This window comes from Protopterus annectens, chromosome 12.part0 (assembly GCF_019279795.1).
Source record: "Protopterus annectens isolate FY-2018-M chromosome 12.part0, PAN1.0, whole genome shotgun sequence".
NCBI classification, from domain to species: Eukaryota; Metazoa; Chordata; order Ceratodontiformes; family Protopteridae; genus Protopterus; species Protopterus annectens.
The window spans coordinates 152945606-152951605 of NC_056746.1; positions in this window are offsets into that span (position 1 = coordinate 152945606).

The following is a 6000-nucleotide window of genomic DNA, read 5'->3' on the forward strand; positions in this document are numbered from 1 at the left end:
AACCAGAGAGAGAGAGAGAGAGACACACACACACACACACACACTTGCGCACTCACATGTGCCCACACACATACAAACACACACACACACACACACACACACACACACACACACACACACACACACACACACACACACACACACACACACACACACACACACACACACACACACACACACACACACACATACACACACACACACACACACATGCACACACGCACACTCACACGTACACATATGCACATACTATCTTCCAGTCATTCCAGCTATATACACATCCACCCAACATCAAGCAAACACCCCAAAAGTCTGTCAGACTTACAGACACATCACTCATTCACCCCCCCACTCACTCACATGTACATGTCTATGAGGTACTCCTATAACAGCTGAAATGTCTCCATCTTTACTGTAAACAGATGAGTACTCAAATGCCTTCAAAGATGTCTTATACTGACATAAAAATATTTCCATTAGCAGCTGTTGTTGTTTCTTTCGGCTTTTCCTTTAGATGAGCCATAATATACGGTTCCTGAGCTGCGAATGGCTGCATATAGAATATACACAAAAGTAGTTCACTAAATGCAGAATCTGAAGTCATAAAGGCTAACACCAGTCTAGGCAAACTTATGCGAGGCAGAAATTGCAGCATGTCAGTCCTTGCAACTTCCTTACTTAGTATCTGGGTGGGGGAATAGTCTCTTTCTGGCAAACAGCAGACCACTGTAGCGAATGACAAAGAATCAACTACATATCTAATCCAACCATACTTTTTAAGAATGGCTTAGGCAGACCAAACAATAGCCATCACACTTTGTCTGCCAGCAAATAATGACCTTTTCCAGGTAAAAGACTAACTGACCATACTGTCCTGGTGAAGCACTGCAGATAAGCTGAAGCCATTTGTTATACTGCCCATTAGGACCTTTACTTGGCAAAAGACCAATCCCGTCATACTTTCCTGGTTGTGGTCCACATGTTTATCAAAGCTGAGTATTATTATTTCATCAGATTCATGTCTCTAAAGATTACTTTTTTTGGATGGGTTTAACAACATAAAACATGCAGTCCTGTAAGCAAAACAAATGCACATACATCTGGAAGAAATATGGGGCATTACTTTGAAGGCAGGGCCACTTCAGTCATCTAATGTTACTGTGAGTACCTCACTCAGCTGTGCAATGATATTTCAGCAGCTCCTGTTTGCACAGATATTGGCTAGGCAGATTACCAGGCTATACATTCACACTTCAAGTACAGGCCACAGCAATCGTGCATAAGGCAAAAGATATTGCAAAACACCTCTGGCTTTGGACAGCACTTCTAATTTGTAGTGCTTGCTAAAGATACGGACTTCAAACCAAATGCCTACCCTTCAAATGGTTTTGGTATTCACTCCTCTGAAAAAGGCAGCAGTGGGCATCACTGATCTAGTCTAGTGGATTGTAATTTGACTACCTCAAGGAGGGATTTACCTCTGAAATTATAACAAAATCCTGTGCATGCAGATATCAAACTAAAGATGGTTTGTTTTCTCTCAGCATAACATCATCTGCTGGAACACATGAAACAAAACAAGGATCTGAATTTCAGATGACCTTAGTTCTGGAAAAATAAGCATCTGGCTGGTTTTGGAGATTCAGCTCATGCAAAAATGTGTTCACTTCAAACCTAAGATGAAAAAAAAGACATGAATCAAATCTTTCAGTTTAAGGTAATATCCAGATTAAACTTAGACTTGAAAGAAGGATTATTAGACAGAGTTACTCTTTTTATGGAAATGGTACAGGGATCACAGAAAATAATGAACAATATCTCCAAACTCCTCCTTGCTGAAGTAACTGCTAATAAAAATGTTTGTTTTTCAAGACAGGAATTTAAAAGGAAAAAAAAAATACACCAATTCAAAGGCAGACTTTGCCACGTTTTTGGAAACAAATTTCAAATTCCAGAGGTGTACAGGAGTCCTCTCTGGAGGGTTAAAATACAGCCCCTTTTTCATGAAAAATACAACAATCACAATGTAAAGTGCAAGTGTGGATCCCATGGAAAGCATGGTAAAAAGACAGAGCCACGAGCCACAGCAATATATCCACAAGAAAAATTTCCCCAGTAGGATTTTCTAGCATCATTGTTTTCCTGATGGACTTAGAAAAAAAATAAAATAAAAGTATTTTTGAGAATCAGACTGCTACTTCTGTGCTATAAGATAACTGAATTCCATATGATAAAGAATCATTTTGAGGCACACTTTAGCTTACCATATATTTAGATATTTCAAATACAAATTATTAGACATAGACAATCTACCACAAAGAGTGAGTCAATGTTTAAGAAATGTATTTAAAAAACTGACATCTGCAGATGGGTTATTTCATTCCTCTCACTTTCAAAGTGAGGTACAAACTGACTCACTGTCTTTACTTGATAACTGTTAGAGACACAAAGTGTTTTACTTTCAAATTTTTGCTTAAGAGGAAGTGAACTGGTATAACATAATGTGCCAGGTCTCATTTAAAAAAAAAAAAAAAAAACTTCAGATAATGTACTTAGAAAGAGAATAAATCCTCTTACTATAACTTCTGGCCCCATTTGTCTTATATAAAAAATCTACACTTGAACATTAAAATAAGAAGCTGTTAAACGTCTTTCCACATTCATATGTTTTACCTGCGTGATTTTGCAAACAATCTTTAAGGTCCTTTGAGGAAATGCACGCCATGCCAAAAACAGTTTTTCTGTCATTAAGCTGACTTTTTTTAAGATTATACTCTTCTTGTAACAGATAAGAGATATTTAAATAAAAAACTAGTCATATAATTAACCCTTCCTAGTTATAGTGTTAAAATAAGGTTTCTACAAACCCAGATCAATTCGAAAACATAATTCGCAAAAACTGTTTAATGAAATTCTAACAAAAACAATATAACAATGACTTCCATGACAAAAAGCAAAAAACGACATGGTCCAGTATTACTCACAGTATTTTAAAATTTAAAAATTCATAACCCATCAGAATGCAAAATCTTTAACAAGCTAAGAATAAGGCAAAGACTTCTACAGAGAAAGGTTAGAAATTAATACTAGTTATAAGAATGAAAACTAAGCCAAGTGTAATAGAGCAGAAGAGGCAAGTCAACAGTAAGTTAAATGTCTTTTTACAACTAATACAACTTATGATAAAATTATCATATATGTCAACTTTAAAACTGTAGCTATATAAATAATACTCAACCTCTTCTGAAATAATTGAGTTGACTGTAAAACTGGCTGTGTTAATTGTAACAGTTTCTGCTGACTAGAGCTTGAGGCAGTCTGCATACAGTGGATATAAAAAGTGTACACACCCCTGGTAAAATGCCAGGTTTTTGTGATATAAAAAATGAGACCACAATAAATAATTTCAAAACTTTTCCCAATTTTAATATGACCTATATCCTGTACAATTCAATTGAAAAACAAATCTGTTAGGGGAAAAATATAAAAAATAAAACACATACAGTAAGCTGGTTGCATAAGTGTGCACACCCTTAAACTAATACTTTGTTGAAGTGCCTTTTGATTTAACTACACCATTCAGTCATCTTGGGTACACACCTGCCTTTCAGCTGAGATATTACATCTATCCATCAATAACCTGTCTGATCTAACTGCCAACGGTTGGTATTCCCAATGCTTCCTTGACATTATAAATGCTCCCTTATACAAATAGCTAACAATCCTACTAGGGGTCCTATCTTGTAGTCACAAATAAGTCCAGTTCTTGCACACCTCCATATGTACCATTTTTCCTTGTAAAATCAGACCATAAATCAGTGACCTTTCCATTTTGAAAGTGGTGATATTTCACTTATAAAACCTTTGTGTTTAGGGACCTCTGAAAAGCAAACCTTCTTCAGTTACTTTATGACCTAAATAAATTTTACTGTAAACCTCCTCTGATGGATCTCATTGCTAAAGCTGCAGCCATTGAGTCTGACTTCTATTCCCAATTAAGTAGTTGCATTGATAAGGCAGTCTCTGCCTGCACCAAATATAATGATAAATTTAAAATTAAACCCCTATAATGTAATACTTATACAGCAAAATTGTTACATTGGTATGAAAATTTATGTAAAACATTATACAAATTAACTAAATTTGTCTAGATGGTAGTAAAATATTGTATTCTGACTGAATCAGTGTTTTTAATGGAACAAAATAATTTAAAAAGAAGTAACATTCCTGTGAGTTTATAAAGAAAATGAGAAAACTGGCAGACAGAATGAGATCAACTAAATTATCACAAAGAGAGTGTACCTTAAGAAAAAATGTACAACTACTTACATCAATATAAGAACCAACAATACAAAAAGAGAAAAATAAACAATTTACAGCAAAACTATATAATGCAAAACAAACTGTTAAGCAAATAACATCTCAGCATGATACATAGTTAAAGAAATAGAACATGCGTTAAATGAACTGGATAGATTTGTTAAGGACAAGGAACATCCAACAGAATTTCTACTAAACACAAGATACGTGACTAATGTAGAAGATGAAAGACTTAAAAACAGAGAGATGAAATAATATCAGAATATTAGCATATCAGAATTTTTTTAATGGAATTATATGGTAAGCCTTCTAAAATGGATTCTCGAATCACTAAAACTGATTGAAAGACTGTCTTGAGGCATTGAAAGGGATCACAGAACTATAAGATCAATCTTTGCAAATAAAGGAAATGAAAGACCAAGATACATAAATGTTAAATTTCTATATTTAGAAGCATAACTGTGAAATCTGTATTGAACAGCCCTCCCATAATACTTGTTACAAATGCTGTGAGATTTGATAATGACTATTCAGTGAAAACAACAGAACCAAGGAAACTTGCTTAGCCTTTGGTGAAAACATTGAAAAAAAATATAAAAAAACTCATTCTGTTTTTCAAAGCAAAAATAAAAATACAGTCGGCAGCAGATGCTAAAACATTTAATTCACTAGAAGAAACTGCTGGTTATGTATGACACCATAAACCGATACCAGAAAGTGATTCAGTGAAATGATCACAGACATCAATTAATACAACATCTGATAAAGAGGACTGGACTATGGTAGCATCTAAGGAAAAAGCAAGCACTGATATTCTAACACTTTTGGAAAGAAGAGATAAGAACATCACATACTGTTAGACTGTAAGAAAAAAGAAATATTATTAAATAACTGGAAGTCCTATATATACATACATATGAGATTGAACTCTTGTGAATTAGTTGATATGAAAATGAAATATTTTGACAGGTACATTTTACAAATAAAATGTTTGCCTGCTAAAGCTTTTTCTTCTGATACTAAGGGTAAGACATTCTGATATGTTAATATATTGTAGTGAAATATGTTGAAATGGTTTAAAAGTTATAAAAAGAGCAACTGGCATACTAAGTTGGATATACTTAGTCTCACAGCTTGCTCGGACACCTTGGAGAATATTCTCATGGGTGCATGGTTGATTTGTGAGTATATGAGACAGAAATGGTTTTGCTACATCTCTGACTTAAATATGACACTTCATAAATGATGTAATTTAATAATATCTCCTCAGAAATCAGTTAGAATATTACTTAGAAAGCTAATGCAAGTAGTACATTCTGAGGAAAACAATTTCCATAAAAACGCACCTGATAGTATATTCTATATAGAGCAAACAAGAAGAAAATGTCTTCACCTATAAACTGCACTGCTTCAAACAGCAGGAAACACAAAAACATTAAACTCTAAATATACTTTGAAACTCTGAGTTTTTCTTGACATAATACACAAAGAAAGAATATCCATCTTTTATACACTAACTGCTCTGTTTGATGACAACTGTCAAAATATATACAAACAATTTGAAATAACCCAACTAAACAGTTCATATATGCAAGAACTACTGGTTATACTTATGAATATGTAACTTTCTAATAAATATTTATGATAAGATTTTCAGGCATAGATGGATTTACATAATCT